Below are 21,292 nucleotides of genomic sequence, written 5' to 3'. Positions count from 1 at the left end.
TATGTGTTTGATGTAGTCAAGAAGCTTTTTAGTTTGCTGATTGAGAAAGCTCATGCTTATACTTATCATCTCATTTGTGTTGTTTAATGTGTGAGTTGATAGTTTTCTTGGGTATTAAAATGTTTTATAATTCATGCTTTAAAAATTAAAGAGTTTTGCTGGTAGCTTTAGTGTGGTCTTGTTTGTAAACATTAGGGTAAATGCCCAAAAGTGGGATTGCTGGGTCATAGGGGAGCTCTATGTGAAGTCTTTTGAGGAACCTCCATACTGCTTTCCAAAGTGGTTGAACAAGTTTACATTCCCACCAACAATGAAGTAAGGTTCCTTTCTGTCCACATCCCCTCCAGCATCTGTTGTTGTTAGAGTTCTTGATTTTTGCCGTTCTAACTGGAGTGAGGTGATATCTCAATGTTGTTTTGATTTGCATTTCTTTTATGGCTAGGGATGTTGAACATTTCTTCATATGTCCCTCCCCCACAGTATAACCCCTGCTTTCACTATATTTGATGTCAGTATAACTTGTGGAGGAGATGGGGAAAAACCAGTTGTTTAAGGATACAGGTGGACCTGTTGTAACAATGAGAAGTACAAGTTGTCATGTCCAAAACGAGCTTTACAACGTTGGTGCTGGGGGGGGGGGAAGGAGAAGGATTGGGATTAGGGGGGGAGGGAGGAGGCTGGGAAGGGATATGAAGGGTAAACAAAGGAGGAGGCTGCAATGCTTGGTAAGAAATGTATGCATTATCCTGCCCATGTAACTGTAACTCCTCTGTACAGTATGTTCACAAATAAAATAAAATTAAATTAAAAAAATAAAATAAAATAAAAAATAAAATAAATAAATAAAAAAATTAAAGAGTTTGTCTAGTTATATTTTGTCAAATTAGCATATGAAGTAATTACATTAAATACAATTAGTAGGCAAAACAAAAGTGTTTAGCTAAAGATTAGAAACAGCAGTTTTAGTGTTTATCTTTCTTTTTTATAAATTGAAGGCCATAAAATCATTATATTGGTTAAGGCTTATTTTAGTTAACTAAGCTGAACATGGAAGGAAAAGTGAGTCTTCTTCAAAATAAGCTTTAAGTGTTCAAAAAGCAAAGAAGAAAGTGACCATTGAAATAATTAAATTTCTATGAAGAAAAATATTGCTAAGTCTTTCCCAGTGAGACAAGATAACCTGTATTGTTAGTAGTTATGAAACTCTTCTGAGGCCTAGGCCTCGAAGCTGCATGGTAACTAGGAACATATTACACACAGTGAATTGTTATTTGGGAGGATGAATGTCACATGATCTTCAGCACAGTTGAAAAGTCGACTCAGCAGGTTTTGGCTTAGTAATGTGCTTTGTTTTGAACTAGTGCCAGAGACAACAGTGAGGAGACCAAGGGGTGGCTGCAAAGAAAGCAAAAAGAGCAGTCTGACAGAAAGAAGAATGAACTGTCAAAGAAAATAAATCACAAGTGGTGCAGGACCAACTGATGACCTGCCACAAGCTTTCCCAGCAGGACTGCATGTGACTGACCCCAAAGTTGTCATATGGAGTGAGATACCAGTGAATACCCTCATGATGAGAAAAATATATGGAACAAGCATTTTTCTGCTAATAAACTTCAAGAGGAATGGTTACATAGATTATTATATTGGAAATCCTGAATAACATAATAGTTTTTAATTTTTTAAAATAATTCAGTCTTTTTTTTTTTTTTTTTTTGGTCATGGGGCTTTAACTCTGGGCCTGGGTACTGTCCCAGAGCTCTTCAACTTAATGTACCACTTGAGTCACAGTGCCATTTCTGGTTTTCTGGTGGTTAATTGGAGATAAGAGTCTCGCAGACTTTCCTGCCCAGGCTGGTTATGAATGTGATCCTCAGATCTCAGCCTCCTGAGTAGCTAGGATTACAGGGGTGAACCACTGGCATTCAGCTCTATAATTTACATTTACATTTTATTGTCAAGGTGATATACAAAGGGGTTACAGTTATATATGTAAGTTAGTGAGTACATTTCTTGTCAAACTTGTTACTCCCTCCCTCATTTTTCTCCCCCTTTCTCTCATCCTACCCCCCAAGTTATACAGATCATTTCCAGCATATTTCCTTGAGTACACTGTTGCATTGGCTCTCCCTTTGTTCTTTGTCTCACCATGTTTTTGCTCCCTTCCTTTCCCTAATTCAGACAAATGCATATACAGTACACAGGGTACCAAAATCAAATACAGTGAAAACAGGGGGTAATTCATAGGGGGAAAACACAAAGTTAAAAAGAATTTAAATGTACCTTTATAGAAGATCTATAGTTTTTCTTGTCATCATTGCTTATATTCATTTTCAGCAGAAACTGAGAGCATGTTATATTGCACCAGAATCAACTCCAAATGGATCAAAAACCTTGAAATCAAAGCAGACACCCTGAAAACATTACAGGAAGGAATAGGAAAAGCTCTAGGGCTCCTTGGCACAGGATGAAATTTTCTTAATAAAGACCCAGAAAGACAACAAATCAAAGAAAGTTTGGAAAAAATGGGATTGCATGAAACTGCAGAGCTTCTGCATGGCAAAGGACATAGCTAGCAAAATCAATAGAAAGCCCACGGATTGGGAGACGATCTTCACTAGCCATATAATGGACAAGGGCCTTATATCTAAAATATACTTAGAACTCACAAAATTAAAATCCCCCAACCACAAATCCTCAAAGAGTCAACCGCCTCATTAATAAGTGGGCTAACACTTAAAGAGAGACTTCTCTGAAGAGGAAATAAGAATGGCCAATAGACACATAAAGAAATGCTGGACTTCTCTAGCCATAAAAGAAATGCAAATCGAAACAACATTGAGATTCCACCTCACCCTAGTTAGAACGGCTATAATCAAGAACTACAATAACAACAGATGTTGGAGGGGATGTGGCCAAAACGGAACCTTACTGCATTGTTGATGGGAGTGTAAAGTTGTTCAACCACTTTGGAGTGCATGTTGTTTTTCTGTGTGTAGGATATCTGAGCATCTTCTGTAGTGCTGGTTTAGTTAGAATGGCCATTATCTAGAAAAAAAGCAGTAACAGATGCTGGTGAGAAAATGACCAACTGGGATAGAACTGTGAACTTGTTCAACCATGATGAAAAGCAGTGTGGAGGTTCCTCAAAAGGTTAAACATAGAACTATCCTATGATCAAGCAATTCCATTCCTGAGTATTTACCCAAAAGATTACAAACCAGGATACAGTAATGCCATCAGCACCAACCATGTTTATTGCAGCACTGTTCACCAGAGTTATGGTATGGAAACAGCACAGTTGTCCTCAATGTATCAAGAAAAGGTGATGTATATACGCAACAGAATTTTACTCATCCATTAGAAAGGATGATACTATAACATTTGTAAGGAAATGAAAGTACTTGGAAAAAATTATGTTAAGTGAAATAAGTCAGACCCAGATAGACAAAAGATCCATGTTTTCCCTTATATATGGAAGCTAGATTTAGCTTACAAACCCGTAAGTAAATACATTGGTTGGTATGCAAGTGCATACAAATGTATCAGATGAAATATTGTAGATTCAAGGGTGATTTCCAACAGGGTAATTCCTTAGAAAGCCAATATCAATGTTCAGCAAAATAAAACACCGAGAAGTGGGTACTCAAAAAGGTGGGCTAGGGATAGCAGTAAAGAGGAAGTTGAATGAAGAGGAAAGATGGGTACAATGCAGAAAAGAAACCAGTATATATCCTACAAAATTAAGAAGAGTTATGGAAGGACAGGATGAAGATAACTGGGTGAATGATAAAAGGGGTGACATTAATCTAGATGTATTATATTCATAAACTACTTTGCTAAATGGAAACTCCTTTGTACAACTACTTAAAGATAGTAATAAAAAGTTAAAGCAATAAAAATACTCCCTCCTAAAGGAGAAGTTATTTAGTACTCTTACTATAATTCATTGGAACTTAGAGTACCTGTCTTTACAAACTTATTACAAATTTGAAAGAATGTTTCCTGGGATTATATTATCATTTAAAAGACGACTTTTATAGTAATCAGTGTCCCTACAAATACATTCCTGCAATATAGTTAAAAAAAAAACTTCATGAAAATTTAATTGTAGTTGTTAATTTTTTTACTTTTAAGTTTTAGTTGGTTTTTAAAAAATTCCTTTTGGTTGTCTGTTATTTTTCTTGTTTTTTTTTTCTTTACTTTTTGTTACTGTGAAGTATTTGTACAAAAGATTTGCCATTTAAGAAAGCAATTTATGAATACAATATGTCTTGATAAATTTCATGGCTTTCAACGTTAGATTCTACTTTTAATGCCTCTATATTTTTGAAATTTTTACTGTTTTATATTTCATAAATATTGTTTTTCTAAAACAAGCCATTATGCTGTTTATTTAAAAGAAATTACTAATAATTTCTCAGTATTGAGTCCATTTATGAGTTCAGTATTGTAACAATTATGAAAATAAATAGAAATTTAATACAAAAATATATAAAGTACTTATAAATGTGCATATTGAAGATAAAAGAGTTTACGATGAAAAGACATAAAACTTGAGAGAAACAGATATACATGTATATTCAAATGATTTTTCAATGTTATACATATAATAAATTTTACCACAAATTCATTGAAAAGTAAATTATTTATATTGTAGTAATTAATTTGATTGTTCTTCATTGTATGTTGTTTGTTATATAATTAGGCTTCTAAATTCTATTTATTCATTTATTTATGAAATCTGATTTTAAGAACTTGTATTTTAATTAAGCATTCTGTTTCTGTGGTCTATGTAATTATCAGAGAATATGTTTGTATAACAAATGGATATAGAATTAAACTTATTGTACATTCATTTTATCTGTGTGTGTGTGTGTGTGTGTGTGTGTGTGTGTGTACTTATACACACGAGGGTCTGGGCACTGTCCTTGAGTTTTATTGCTCAAGTCTTGTGTTCTAACATTTGAAGTATAGCTCCACTTCTGGCTTTTTGGTGACTAATTGGAGATAATAGTCTGATGGACTTTCCTGCCTAGGCTGGCTTTAAATAGAGATCCTCAGATCTGAGCCTCTTGAGTAGGTAAGGCATTTAGGCATGAGCCACTGCTTGCAGGCTTATATATTCTTATAATTCAAAACATTAATAACTGATAGAAATAAATTTTACATAGAAGTTATTACATATAACAAATTTTATGTATATCTCTAAAGCAATGTGGTTTTCAAATTTTGACTGCTACATAAATTGTAAAATTAACCTTTCCTTTTATACATTGAGAAATAAAGGAAATTTGAAGAAAAAAGGAATTTAGGAATAAAATTCAAATTTTAGAATGCAGTCATTGTAAGGAAATTCCTTATACAATAGAAAGCCAGTGGTTGATCACCTTTTCAGTTAGTGTTGTTGTTCTTTAGGGTTGTACCTTACATAACCTTAGAAAAATACAAAAAGGATAGTTTTACTTTGTAAAACTGAAGTTTCCTTTTTGAATCTATGATATAAAGCTATGGTAAAACAGTAGAAGCTGTTAAAATATGAAATAGCATAGTACTAAATCCAAATAGTCTCCATGCTTGTTGTTATACATGGATAATATCATAAGACAAGTAATGACATATTAAAACCTGTATAGCAGTGGGAAAACTAAATTACATAACTTTTATAAAGTCACAAATAAACCTATTAACCATTATCTGGAATACCAATTAGTAGGAAAAACACTTGAAAATTTTATTTATCCCTATTAATCATAAATATTAATTACAGACCTGATGGAATGTAGCAGTAAGCAGGTCATGTTGGATATACTGGGACCTCAAATCTGTTACATGAAAGGATGATTACAAAATCCTGTGGGGAAATAAATAATAGTAGTTGTTAAATTTTAATTGCTTTGGAATAAGACAAATTATGTTTCCTTGCCTGAGAATATAAATAGTATAGCATTAAGGTACCAAGTTAATAGAAGTAGCAAATAAAGTTGTAAATAAAGTTTTAGAACAAAGAGATAGGAATATTTAGTTTCATAATATTCCATGTGAAGTGCCTAATAAATTCATGCAGAATTTATTATATTTATTATATTATATTGTTTTGTAGATGAATTATCTTGTTCTCTTAATGGTAAAATTAATGTGAGAGATAACTTTTTAAATGGATATACATGAATAGAAACTACATAATTGAAAAAATATTTTCATATTATTATCAGCAGTATTGTTTAGTCAACATAGAAAATTCTTATTTTGGTGCTTTCTTTTTGAAGATCGAAATTCCAGAATTTGTCGACATATACTCATAGATGCAGCCAAGAATTTTTTGCAAAACTCATGGATAAAATCAGTCTAGCAATGGAAAGTATTCCTCTGTGCAATAACAGAGTTATTACATACATAGAAAAAGATTCCCTTGTTCAAAGGCTGGCTCGTGGACTTCATAAAGTAAATACCCTTGCCCTGAAGTATGGTTTGCGTGGCCATGTGCCCATTATGGTATGTACAAACTTTCATTTAATAATGATTTTAGGATTTTTAGATTTAATTTTGTATTGGATTTAGAGTTTAAACTAGTTGTACATGAAGATATTTAGATTTTCTTTGATATTCTTCCTTTCTCCATCTTTCTTTCTCTCTTCCTCTCTCCCGCTTCCTTCTTTCCTTTCTTTCTTTCTTTCTTTCTCTTTCTTTCTTTCTTTATTTCTCCTTCCCCTTTTTTCTCTTTATCTGTCCCTTTCTTTCTTTCCTTCCTTCCTTCCTTCCCTTCTTTCTTTCTCTTTCTTTCCTTCCTTCTTCTTTCCCTTCTTTCTTTCTCCTTCCTTCCTTCCTTCCTTCCTTTCTTCCTTTCTTTCTTTCTTTCTTTCTTTCTTTCTTTCTTTCTTTCTTTCTTTCTTTCTTTCTTTCTTTCTCTTTCTCTCTTTCTTTCTTTCTCCTTCCCCTTTTTTCTCTTTATCTGTCCCTTTCTTTCTTTCCTTCCTTCCTTCCCTTCTTTCTCTTTCTTTCCTTCCTTCCTTCTTTCCATTCTTTCTCTCTCCTTCCTTCCTTCCTTTCTTCCTTTCTTTCTCCTTCCCCTTTTTTCTCTTTATCTGTCCCCTTCTTTCCTTCCTTCTTTCCCTTCTTTCTTTCTTTCTTTCTTTCTTTCCTTCCTTCTTTCCCTTCTTTCTTTCTCTCTCCTTTTCATTCTTCCTTCCTTTCTTTTTTCTTTCTTTCTCTCTCTCCCTCTCTCTCTCCCTCCCTCTCCCTCTCTTTCTCTCTCCATCTCCCTCTCCCTCCCCTCCCGCCTTTCTTCTCTTCTCTCTCCTCTCCTCTCTTCTTTCTTCTTTCCAGGAGTTCGGAAGTGCCTTGTTAGGCAAATGCCTCACTTGAGCTATGCCTCCATCTTTTTTTGTGCTAGAACTGAAGCTTGAACTCAGGGCCTGAGCTCTGTCTCTGAGGTTCTTTTGCTCAAGGCTGGCACTCTACCACTTGAGCCACAGCTCTACTTCTGGCTTTTTTGGTGATAGATTGTAGATAAAAGTCTCATGAACTTTCTTGCACAGGCTGGCTTTGAACCATATCCCTCAATGCTCAGACTCCACAGTGCTTAGACTCTATCTTTGTTAATTTAGTTCTCTTTTGGATAGGATATTGTCCAGGGCCAGCATCAGATTATAGTCCTTTTTGCTGGAATTTTAGGAGCATGCCCAGCTAGGGTTAGCCTCCAACAATGATCTTCTAACTCCGTCTCTTGTGTAGCTGAGATTATAGGCAAAAACCACCATGCTTAGTCTTCATGTTAAATTCTATTACAATAATAGTCATTCTGAATAAATATTGGCATTAATTCTAAGTATACTGTTTCCTAGAAGTGCACAGTGGCAGAATTATACAAGACCTAAAATTGTCAGTTCTGTTTTCTAGATATCATCTAGCTAGATGATATCTTTTAGGTGTTAATTTCATATTTCATATATTGGTCACATAAAAAAGCTTTTGTCCATATGTTTTAGTAATAACTCTTTTTTGTGCAATCTTAAGTTACATTTAATTTAGTTAAATGATCGTTGCTATTGATTTTTTAGTAAATCTGCAGTTACTGCTTGAAAATTGCTCTTGTTTAACAACAGAAAAGCACAGCATCATTACAAAAGCCAATATTTGGATTTACACAAAGACTGTATGCAGCAGAAGTGGAGCGCCGCTCACTGCAATTAGAGGCTACAGAATTCAAATAAAATGTCAATGAAATGAAAAAGGAGCTTGACAAAGCTCAGGATCTCCAAATGCAATTAAATGAATTCAAGCACTCTGTAAATATTTAAACTTAGAAACCTATGGCAGTGGTGATGTCTGTTTTTTAATTTATTATTTGATTTTAAAAATAATTCAAAGTTCTTCACATAGGATGGACTCCTTCCTTCCCAATCCCCACCCCCACTCCAAATTTCTCTTCTGAAATGTTTGCAATTGAGGAGCCAGATGGTTAGGTAGAGGTATTGCTTTTTTGCTTTCCCTATATTGAAAATTTGAGCAATACATTATTTAGTATGAAATCAAGTTTCTTTTCCAAAGATATGTTCAATTTGTCTAACCTTAATGACCAAAACATGTAAATGTTTGAAGCACAATAAAATGCACATTATTTACATATTCTGTTTGAAAATGGGTTAGTACAGCTATGGCTATACCACTTGAGCTCTACTTCTAAGCTGAGCAAGTGGGAGACCCCAGTTCAAACCTAGGTATTTGGGGAAAAAAATGGAATAAATATATCTGTTTACAAGACCCTAGAAATAGAGGAATGTTATGAAGTAGAGTAGAGTTTGAGTGCTGAGAGGAGGCTTATAGAGTTAATGATTTGAAAATAGAGTCCAGTTTTAATAAGAGAGTATGAGGTAAAGCAGGTAGTAAGAGGGAGTAAAATGATGACTATATAAGATCTAACAAATGTTGGGAAGGGACACAGCTTGTAGTATGTCTTCTGATCACTTTCATTACACACACGTACACACGTACACACACTTTATATATATATATATATATATATATATATATATTATACCTGTTTATATATTTTGTCTTAGAAATGTTATGTTCTTTAGCAATTTTAGTTCTGAAGATTAAATGATGTAGCAATGCAGTTAGCTTACAATTGATTTTTTTCCTTTCTCTTCAAGAAATTGATCACCCATGAGAAGTTTGAAAGTGCATGTGAAGAACTCAATAATGCAGGCACAAGTGCTGTTGAATGAACAGGCACAGCAACTACAGGAGTTGAATTATAGACTTGAGTTGCACTCCAGTGAGGAAGCTGACAAAAACCAATCTCTTGGAGAAGCTGTTAATGTAGGAGAACATTCCTTACATAATGCTTATTTCCTTCCTTTTTGTGAGTCTTATGGGAATTAATGCATATCTCTTGAATAGAGAACAGATCCCAAGGTGAAAAATTTTATTCTATAAGAGTTTCTGAGGATGGAACAAGACTTTATCCTCTATTACAAGTGTACACTACATGTATTAAAAAATGTAAAAGTGGGCTTTGTATGTTGGTTAGAAACAAAGAAATTTTCCAGTAATAACTTACTTAAAAACATAATCCTTTCTTCCAATCTAGTTATTTTCCAAGTTTTATTTTTTGCTCTTTGGACTTTGGAAACCATATATCTTTTGGATTATGGGAGGGTTTGAATATAGGTTTTTCCAGTTCTCATATAAGTGCATGTTTTAAGATGAGGGAGGCTTGGTTAGGAAGAGTTGCTCTCTTTTCCATGTATTTGTCATGGTATTTAGAAGGGAAAAGAGCATACTCATTGTTTAGAGAAGTTCATGAATATAATTATGGCTACAGTACTGTTTTGAAAATATTGGTATAAAGCATAGAATTCTTATTTTTGATTTTAATGCTTAAGGATTTTTAACTAGTGAGGTTATATGCACTGGAATTGAACTAAATCCAAGAAAATAAAAGAAGGATAATACAGCCTCTATAATGCAGCCTCATTTAATATAACTAACCCATTGTTGGTATATAATGATAAAGCAATTATTGTATATTTACTCTAGCATCTCAATACTAATAATGCTAATAATAAAGTAGCAAAAATTTATTGAGAACCTACTGTTCGCCACATTATGCTAAATATCTCATAAACAATTATCCCATAATCTCCATAAGCCTGTAGAGTTTTTAATCACATTTTAGATGAAAAAAGTGAGGTGTGGAGAAGTTACATAACTTGCACAGCCATAAATGATAGATCTAGGAGGTTGGATTTCCTATCTACCTTCCTACCATCACATTACATAGACTGACATGAGTCATGTGCAAGCCACTTCCCCCTTTCTCTGTGTGCATTATCTTATTCCATTCTTAAATTGTCCTGCATGGTAGGTAGTGTCAGTATTGTTATTATTTCCAGTGTGTGTGTGTGTGTGTATGTGTGTGTGTGTGTGTGTGTGTGTGTGTGTGTGTGTGTTGGTCTTGGGCTTGAACTGTTGGCCTGAGCCACAGCTTTACTTTCAGCTTTTTGGGTAGTTAATTGTAGATAAGAGTCCCAAAGTCTTTCCTGCCTGGGCTTGCTTTGAACTTTAAACCTAAGATCTCAGCCTTCTGAATAGCTAGGATTACAGGCAAGAGCTACCAGTGCCTGGCCTCCATGGTTTTTGAGAAAATTAAGAGAATTTGCTCAGCTTGCTTAGGGTCTCCTGGCCCATAGTGTTCACAGAATACTATCAACATTTACAGTAAAAATTTAAACATGTATGCATTCAATTAAATTATTTGAAATAGCTGCTTTTAAGTGAAAGTGATTTATGCCAGTAGTTTTAAATTTTAACCTAATATATGTAATTTTCTTACAAAATACATAGTTTTCTAACTTGTTTATATCACATAATAGTAGATTATGAAGGGACTTGGAAGGTATCTCAGTGGTAGAGCGCTTGCCTTGCATGCATGAGGCCCTGGTTTCGATTCCTCAGCATCACATAAGCAAAATAGAAAAAAAGTTGGAAGTGGCACTATGGCCCAAGTGGTAGAGTGCTAGTCTTGAGCTGAAGAGCTGAGGGACACAACCCAGGCCCAGAGTTCAGGCCCCATGACCGGACACCCCCCAAAATAGTAGATTATGAATATGTTTACCAACCTATAGGAGTTTATGTTTATCTTTCTTTTTCTTTACTTTTTATAAATATATATATAAATATTCAGTTTGGAAAAATAAAAAATAAAATAATCTCGTTATATTACCAGATATGTATACTGTTAAAATGATGTATATTATTGTAGATTTTGTATTTTCAGAGAGAAAGCAAAAGAGGAAATGAATCTGATCAATGTGCAATATATACATTTGTAAAATACCACAGTGAGACTTCTTTTCTACAAATAATGTGCATGAATAAAAAAATTAATGATCAAATTTAACCTCCCAAGCAGGAATATAACCCAATATATATTAATGAAAACATAATGATATTGTTATATATTTTGTTATTTTAGAATGCCAAGAATTTATTTCTATGTGAATTAATGTTATCTTTAAAATGTATAATTAAGTTTTTTAATGTACATAATATTCTCCCTTTTTCTTTTAATTGATAAAAGTTCTATACATTTATGGGGTACAGCATAATATTTTGATATATGTATATATGTGGAAATATTAAGTCAGGCTAACTGATATCTCTATCACCTCATGTACTTACCATTGCTTTGTGGCAACAATATCTATATATAATCTTTTAGCACTTTAGAAATATACAGTACAATTACCAGAATTTATTTCTACTGGCTAAACACAACAATTTTCCCGTCCCCTCAGAATCTGAAAACCTCTAAAATATACATTAATTTATGACTCAAATTTATATCATAGATATAGATCAATTTCAGATTTCTTCCCTTATTTGCTCTTAGCTTAAGATGCACACTTCTATAGTAGAACTTTGTACAGCTATGATTAGTTTGTCATGATCAACTCTTTGATGAAGAATTATTAGATTAAAAGCCCCAAACAGTTTAAAATTTATATCTTAATTGTTTACAATAAGCTTCTAATCAATTATATTATCTCCTTAAAGGGGTGTATGAAATTGCATTTTTACTTTACCTGTTATTTTAATTTTTTTGCCAATTTATTTTACATACCTTTGTTACTTGAGTTTGTATTGTTATTAGTCTAGTTGAAATAAACATTCTTTTTTAAAAAAGTTATTAAGTGGTTGTACAAAGGGAAGTTGAATATTCATAGAAGTATATTGGTCATTAAACAACATTTTAATGCTTGATGCCTTGTTAAATATAATACAATTAACTATGGTTTGAAAAAGTACCTGTTGTATTGGTATCTTTTTTTCTAGAACAGTTTGTAGTTTATGTTTACATATTGTATCTTCCAGGAGATAAAGAGCTGTTTATATGAACATTTCTTTAAATTGCTAGAAGTTTTAATATTGTTGTCAGTAGTGGAGAACTCTTTAATTACTTTCTCTTAATTAGAACTGGCAGGTGGTAAGTGAAAATGCTCTCTGGTGGGACACAGCATGGTTCAATGGAAAAAGCACTGGTCTTGGAACAGTATTCTGACTCAAATCCCAGCTCTGTCACTTGAGCTAATTACTTAACCTTTCTGAGCCTTAGTCTTTTCTTCTGCAAAAACAGAGATAATGATATTTAAATTATAGGATTTTTAGGAAATTGAATTAAGATAGTATTTGAAAAATAGTTGTATGCTTGATATTCTTTTGTGATTTTGTCAAGATTTAAATATTTAAAAATATTTTTCACTTTTTAAAAACCTGCTCTGCATATAACTTTCGTTAGAAATACAGCATATTGTTTCTTCTTTATAATGTGAAATGAGATCAAGAATATAAGACATGGAATATATATATATATATATATATATATATATATATATATATATGAGAAAAGAAATTACCTATTAGTTATTATAAGAAAACCATTAACATGTTTTGGATTTTACTTCCAGACATTTTAAAAAATGTTACAGTTTTTGTAAAGCAGACTGAACTAGATGTTCAGAATGGCCTGCTTTAGAAGATGTCTAGATTTCATAAGACATTTCCTGTGGTAACAGTAATGTATTTACAAGTAAATTATTCAAATACAAAAATATAAGTAACAATACCTATAAACTAGTGTGTAGAAATCAAACTTAGCACCCTAAATAGGACTACAGGCAAATACCAATATTAGTTTTGGAGGTGGAAGACAAAACTTTGGGCTCCACTAATAGATAGGAACTTGAGCATAGAATTTTCCACTAAAGAATTGCCTAATAATGTGAAAGAGATAATCACAAGGCAATAATGTCCACTTGTTCTAAAAAGTAGCTAATTCACAATTTTCTTTATACCATAGCTTGCATAGTTTTGTTCCTTCAGGTACCCCCACAGAGTAAAATCAACCAAGTAACTGATATATACGAAGGTAGATATATTAATCTCACATAGAGTCACATTACTAAACTCTATTGTCATTCTTGATAGAATTTTCTGTATAGACAACAATTTTTGATCTATAGTTACAATTTGGGTTTTCTTTTCCAAACCTTATACATTTAATTCATTTCCCCTGCATTATTGCACTATAATACAGTGTGGTGCAGAAATAGAAAGTTTAGGTATTATCTTATTCTCAGTCCCTCAAACTTGTGCACACACAAGCAAAACCACATACCCACACAACCCATCCAGCAATCGGTTCCCACGAAGGGGCAAGAGGATGCACTTACCTTGAACTTGGTCCTCTTGGATGGCATTGGCACATGGGTCTACTAAAGGCCCAGAATAGCAAGATGATAGACCATGGGGTGAAGAACAGGCCACTGAGCATGATCTCCCTGTGAAAGGTGAAGAACTGGATGGGGAGAGTTGCAGCATCCTCAACTCTGGGTTCATAATTCCAGTATACATGCCACAGTTGAAAATGGTGGTAGACACACTACAATCTTCATCGTGCCATATCTTGTGACCTCCAAAGCCCTCCTTTAGTCTAATGTGGCACCTTATCCATGCACTTCTGTGTATACATGCCCACATCAGTTCACCCAAAATTTGGTTCCCTTGGGGTGGTAGGAAGGGCAAATATTACTTTGAAATAGTGGTATCTTGAATGACACCAGCCTCTGGGCCCAGAGACCAGAAAGACAGAGTTCCTGGAGGTGAATGAAGGAGGCCCTCAGGCATGAGCTCACTGTAGCAGGTAAAGGACTCGTTAGGGAGAGTGTAGCATACCCAGCTCCAGGCCAATAATCCTGGCCTACACAGGCATTACCCAAGTATGGATGTGGGGTAGTCTCCAAGCCCTGGCCTTCCTTCTCCTGTTCCAATATAGCCTATAACCAGGCCTATCTGGCACCACAAACTTAACCTTCCTATGAACATGTGCACACACAGGCACAGCCAGGCTATTTGGAACCACACACGTGCCTTCATGGGAATTTGTGTATGTACAACTCTTGCCTTGCAAGTCAGTTCCTACGGGTCAGGCAGGAGGGGAACAGCTTCCCTTGAATTGGTGGCATCTGAGAATGGTACCTGCACCAGACCATCACAGATCACAAAGGTGGAAGTTTTGCAAGATGAAGAAAAACAGGATACCAGGAATGACCTCCCTGTGGAAGGTGAAGCACTGCATGGGGCAGGCAATACTATCCTCAGCTCAGGGCCCATAATCCCAGTATACAGGCCATAGTTGGGAAGGGCAGTGAATATACTCCAAGCTCCAACATGCCATCTCTTGCGCCCTCTAGAGCCTACCTCTAGTCCAACTGGTACCACATAGGTGCAATCATGTATACACATGCCAGCAACACCAAACCCATGAATGAGTTCCCACAGGATGGCTGAAGGGGGGGCAATCTTTACCTGAAAATGGGTGTATCTCAGATGACACCAGCCCCTGGGATGACACAAGTCATGAATGAAGAGTTCCTTTAAGAGAAGAAGAACATGTCCTGGACATGAAGTAATTGTACCAGGTGAAGGACAAGTTCAGAAAGTGGCAACATGCCCAGCTCCTAGGCACATAACCCCAGGTTCACAGGCATTAGAGAGGTATAGACACAGGGCAGTCTCCATGCCCTGGTATTCCTTGTCCTGGCCCAATATGCCCACAATCAGGCCTATCCAGCATCATATATGGGACCTCCTGTGAAAGTGTGTACTGGCACATGGGCCTACCAGAAAGACAGTAGTCCACAAGGTGAAGAACAGGTCACCTGGTATGACCTCCCTTTAGCAGAAGCACCACTAATTAGAAAGGCCAGCAACATCCCAATTTCCAGGCCTATAACCTGGGCTCCACAGGGCTGTGAAGGGATGTTTTACAGTCTCCAACCCTAGCCTTTCTTCTCTTGGGTCCAATAAAACACATGATCAATCTAATTTAGAAGCACATAAGTGTTTTCATGGGAACATGTGTATACACATGCACAATCCCTGACCCACAATTCAGTTTCCACAGGGCAATGGAGGGAGGGGAACCACTTATCTTGAAGTGGAAGCTTCCCAGGGCTATACTGATATTAGCTAGCTAAGCTGTGGCCTCCCTTCTTCTGGGTTCAATATAGTACATGACCAGACCACTCTGACACCATATTTGTACCCTCCTGTGAGTGTGTGGATACACATGCACAAATCATCTCACAACTGGGTTCCCACAGTTCCAACAGGGAGTGGAGCCACTTACTAAGAAACAAGGACATAGGCAGATGTACCTGCACCTGGGCTAACTTGGACCAGGAAGCAAGAGGTCGCAAAGTGAAGAAAAGCAGGCTACCTTGTGTGACCTCCCTGCAACAGGTTAAGCACTGGTTAGAGGCCGCAGCCACGTGCTGAGCTCCAGCCCCTTAACCCCAAGCAACACAGGCCATATGCTGCAAGGGAGACATGAAAGACCTACTCCCTAAGCCTTCCTTCTCTTGGGCCTGCATCAGCACTTGTGTAGGAAAATCTGGCCACAGGTTCATGTGTTCCTCAAAGTTGTGGACACACATACAGTCACCACAAAGGAGGAGTGGTTCTACTTGCCCGGAAACTAGGGCATCTGGAATGGCATTGTCACCTGGACCTACAGGTTAGTTCATGAGGCAAAGAAGAAGGCACAGGGCATATTCTCCCTATAGCAGGAGGAGTACTGGTTGGGAGGGTGGCAGAATCCCCACTTCCAATCCCACACCCTGGGCTATACAGGGCATAGCTAAATATTGACACAAGGCAGCCCCTGTGTCAAGGAAGCCCCAAGCCTTCCTTCTATTGGGTCCTAAAATATACAAAACCAGTCCAATCTGACACCATGTACATACTGTGAACGAATGTACACACATACACAACCCTTCACCAGTGATTCGGTTTCCACAGAGTGGCAGAAGAGGTCTAACTTATGAAATGGCGGGGAGGGGGTGGCATGTGGGATGGAACCTGCTGTGGCCTGACACAGACCAGGAATTCAGAGTTCCTTAAGATTAGCAAGAAGCCCTCAGGCATGAACTCCCTATATCAGGTGAAGCACTAGTTAGGGAAGATGGTGGCAGCATCTCTTGCTCCAAACCAATAATCCCGGGATACACAGGCATTAGCTGGGCAGATATGTGGGCTGACCGAGGCACCACGTATGTACATTACTTTGAGTGTCTGCAAAACCTCTCACACGATTCTTTTTTCAAAGGGGATGGGTGGGAGCAACTTACCTCAAATTACAGATATCCGGGATGGCACCTGCCACTGGACCCACAACACCACGAAGAGGTTATAGAGCTGAAGTTGAAGCAGCCCTTCGTTATTATTGCCTTGTTAAGAGATGAAACACTGGTTGAGGAGAGTGGCAGCATCTGAAGTCCAGGCCCATAACCCCGGGCTACATAAGTCATAGCCTGGGAAGCATGAAAAACCATCCCTAGCCTTCCTTCTTTGCTCACAAAAGCACATGAAGAGGCAAACCTGACCACACGCAATGTATGCCGCACACTAATGTTACATACAACCGCACTGCAATCAGTCCCCACAATGTGAGGAACAGGTCACTTGATACTTGGGCATCTGGGATGTACTAGAACCTGTGTCTATAGGATGGAACCAGCAAAACAATAGTCTGCAAGGTGAAGAACTGGCCACCTGGCATGACCTCCCATTTAGCAGGAGAGGCACTGGTTGGGGAAGGCAGCAGCACTCCAAGCCCACAACCCCGAACTACATAGGCCATAGCTGGGACAGTCTCGAAGCTTTGGCCTTCCTTCTAGTGGGTCCAATATAGCACATAGCCAGGCTAATCAGCTACCACTTATGTGCATTCTGTGATAACCTGTACATATGCATGCATACAACCACTCACCAATGATTTGGTTTCCTCAGGGTTAAGGCAGAAGGACACCCACTTACCTCAAAATGAGGGCATCTGTGCATGGTACCCACAGTTGGGCCCACCCAGACCAGGAAGATGGATGACTGTGAGGTGAGGAAATACAGGCCACCATGCAGGACCTCCCTGTAGCAGGTGAAACACTAGATGTGAATGGCAGCAGCATCCTCAGCAAGCCCACAATCCCAGGCTACACAGACCATACCTTGGGAGGCATGAAAGACTCCATCCTGAGGCTTCATTCCCTTGGGCCCTCAATAGCACAAGAAGGGTCAAATTCAGCCATACATAGGTGCCTTCCTCAACCTTGTATTTGCACACACACAATGCCACATCTGTGATTGATTCCCATAAATGGTTAAAAAGGCCCATTTACCTGGAATCTTGGGCATTTGGGATGGCCCTACATGGAGAGACCAAACAAAGGTAATTCACAAGGTGAAGAATAGGCCACCAGGCACCTCTCTCTAACAGAAGAAGCATTGGTTGGGGGAGGGCAGAAGCATCCCCAGTTCCAGGCCCATAACCCCAAGCTTCATAGGTTATAGCTGGGAGAAAAGATGAGCAGGGAGAGGAGGCAGACTCCAAGAACAGGCCCGCCTTCTCTTAGCTCTTCTATAGTGCACCTCCAGCCCAATATGGCATCATGTATGTGCATTCGCGTGAACGTGTAAACACAAATTCACACAACTCCTTGCCCATCATCCATTTCTAAGGAGGGGTAACATGGCCCATTATCTCAAAACAAGGGCATCTGGGATGGCACTGACACCTGAGAAGATGTGGACCAAGAAGATGGAATTCTACCAGCCAAAGATGACGAGGCCCTCAGACAAGTTCTCCTTATTTCAGTTGGTTGGGGAAGGTGGCTGCATCTAAACTGCCAGTCCCCAAACCCTAAGCTCCACAGGTCATAGCCCAAAGAAAAGGTGGGGCAGACTCCATCCTTGGCCTTCCTTCTCTTGTGTCCACTATAGCACATCAGCGCAGTGGGATGGGTTGTGGGGGCTGGCAGAGGATGTGGGGGCCCGGACAGAGGGGCTAGGCCCACATAATTCAAAACAGGACTGATCTGTGATGGCTCTCATGGGAGTCAGTGGAGAAAATGGAAAAGACAGAAATGAAAGTATGGGACTCACTTACCTCAAATTGGTGTTATCTCGGTTTAGATTCCACATCTGGGCCCACACTGAGCAGGAAGGTGAAGGACTACATGATGAACCAGAAGATCCCTTGGGCTCCATGTAGCTTTGGCACAAACAGCACCAAATGAGGAGGCAAAGTCCACAGCTCCAATCCTACAACCACCAGAAGATAACTGGGAAACCAAGGGACCCCCAGCTCCAGTGACTGTGATCCATGGATCCAGGCCTATTTCATCAGAAATGTGGGTTCATGCCCATGCAACTCCCCTCACCAATACATGCTGGGATGGCCTGAGGTGGGGGGACAGGGTCAATGTAGGTAGCAGGGGAGGCATGTGGTTGAGGTGGGGGAATCACTGGAGTGGGGAAACATGAGGAGGGGGAGGGGAGGGGGAGCACAGGATGGGGGATGGGAAGACAGGGTGAGGGTGGGACAGCATGGGGTGGGGTGGGGAAACTGCAGGGTAGGGTAGGGATGGGCAGGGTGGTAGTTGGGGGAGGGGGCTGAGGTAGGGGCTAGTGGGGTTGCTGTGGGGCCTAGTGTGTTGGGGTTAGGGGGCCATAAAATAAGGTTGGGCCCACTGAACTTGAAAGAGGATTATCTAGAGATGGCTCCCACACAGTGGCAGAGGAGAGAATGGAGAAAAGGGAAATGAAGGGAGGTAAGGAAGAGTCCTCCCTTATATTGAATCTGGGTTGTCCAAGGATGGCTACTGCAGCTGGACCCACAAATAATACCTGCCTGTGGTGAAGCTGAAGAGGCCCTCAGGAACCAACACCATGCAACATGGGCTGCAGCTGTTGGGGGAGGCGGCTATATACATAGCTCCACCAGTGGATAAGGGAAATGGAGAACCTCGGATCACAGAGACCATAGCCAGGAGGGAGGCGGGTGGACCATGAGCCCTTACCTTCCTTCTCTGCTAACCGCTACAACTAATATGTCCCCCTGCACACACATATATCCCCTCACCCATATATCTTCCCACAATAGAATGGGTGGGGTCAGGTTGAGGTTGAGGGTCAGGCTGGGAAGGGGTATGGGAAGTGTGGCCCACTTATCTTGGAACCTGGTAATCTAGAGTTGACTCCCACAGGTGGGTCCACACATCCTTAAACCAACACATGGGGAGGGGCACAGGGAATGCTATGGCCATGGGACAGAGGTGGCTCCTGCAGAGAGACAGAGAATAAGATGAAGAGAGAAAAGAAGGGGAGTATGAGTATGGGTGTCTCACTTACCATGGATAGGGGTCATCCAGAGAGATGGCTCTGCTAGCAGGGTTCACACTGCCCACTGACCTGGAAGCAGCTGCAGCCCAAGAGTGTATCACACGCATGCACAGTCACATGCCCACATGGATTATGAAGATGGAGATCCACACATCCAAGGCAAAGAGATTCCTAGGTTTCTTGTAGCAGTGGCAGGTGCAGCACCAGTTGGAGGAGGATGGCAGTGAACACGGCCTGGGTCCTGAGACTCTCGGTGGAGGCAGTGGAACCAAGTAGCCTCAGGCAGGAGCCAGGACAGGATGCCAGGCATACTCGGAGCCTCCTGCTTCCTTCTTGGGTGGCCACTGTGGTCGTGCACATCCAGGCTCATCCAGGTCTGCGTGCTTGTGAGTACGCAGTGTGTGTGCTTATGCACATTGCAGGTGCCTACTCTCTGTGAGTGTGTGAGGCACACCCCTCCTTCACACTGCCCAGCTGGGCTTCTTAATCTCAATCTCTGGAGAGGCTGGAGGACCCACGATCACTGGAACCCAGACCTGAGGTGAGACTTTACAGTTTCTACTGGAAAGCATCCAATGGAGGGTCTGGCATGGCACCCTGCTGGGTTGGAGACTATAAAATAGTTTTATACCCCATTTTCCAGTGAGCTTTATTCTCTTTTTTGCCAGTCCTGGATCTTGAACCCATGGACTGGGCACTGTTCCTGAGCCTCTCTGTGCTCAGAGTCAGCACTCTACCACCTGAGCCATAGTGCCACTTCCAGCTTTTTGCTGTTTATGTGGTACTGAGGAATTGAACCCAGGTTTTCATGCATGTGTTAGGCAAGCACCGTACCACTAACCCACATTTGCAGCCTTTTACTTAACCTCCAGCCTCTCAGGAGATTAAGAAGCCCAGCCCAGAAGTGTGAGGGAGGCGAGTGCCGCATGCACATAAAGGTGAGAGGTAGGCATGTGCGATGCGCATGCGCATACACGCTGATGAGGTGCACGCATGCCGGTGCGCGCGCACATAAACTCACGCAGACCCGGATGAGCCTGGACTCCCGCGACCACAAGGCCACCCAAGAAGGAAGCAGGATGCTTGGAGTCTGCCCTGCATCTTCTCTCAGCTCCAGCTGAGGCTGCTGGGTTCCAATGCTTCCCTCGACAGTCTCAGGCTCCAGGCCGCGTTCGCTGCCATCCTCCCCCAACTGGCGCTGCACCTGACTCTGGGATAGAAACCCATGGGTGTCTCTGGCCTGGCTGTGCCAATCTCCATCCCCATGGTCCGTGTGGACATATGACCGCACATGGTGTGATGCCCTCCCTGGCTCAGGATGGTTCGAGGTAAGTGGGCCACTTCACCCCCACCCCACTCCACCCTCCATCCCCCACCCAGCCGCTGACAGGAAGCACGGCGGAAATGACCAGAAGCTGGGTGAGGGGTCACGCATGTGCACTTCTAGACCTGGATGCATGGTGGCCTAGACACCCACAGAGAAGGAAGGTGAGGGTCTCAAAGGCCTGGCTGCCTGCCCTCCCTGGTATGGCCCCAGGGTGGTCAGTTCCAC

General features: G+C 39.7%; 1 pseudogene; it reads left to right on the top strand.

Annotated features, from left to right (window-relative positions):
- Positions 1 to 16,759, top strand: part of LOC122126923 — a 68,730-nt pseudogene extending 51,971 nt beyond the window's left edge.
- Positions 16,760 to 21,292: the final 4,533 nt, after the last annotated feature.

The sequence above is a fragment of the Dipodomys spectabilis genome, unplaced genomic scaffold, assembly GCF_019054845.1.
Source record: "Dipodomys spectabilis isolate Male_0828 unplaced genomic scaffold, ASM1905484v1 ptg000291l, whole genome shotgun sequence".
NCBI lineage: Eukaryota > Metazoa > Chordata > Mammalia > Rodentia > Heteromyidae > Dipodomys > Dipodomys spectabilis.
Note: the sequence above shows the minus strand (reverse complement) of the source record. Positions and strands in the feature narration are given on the sequence as shown.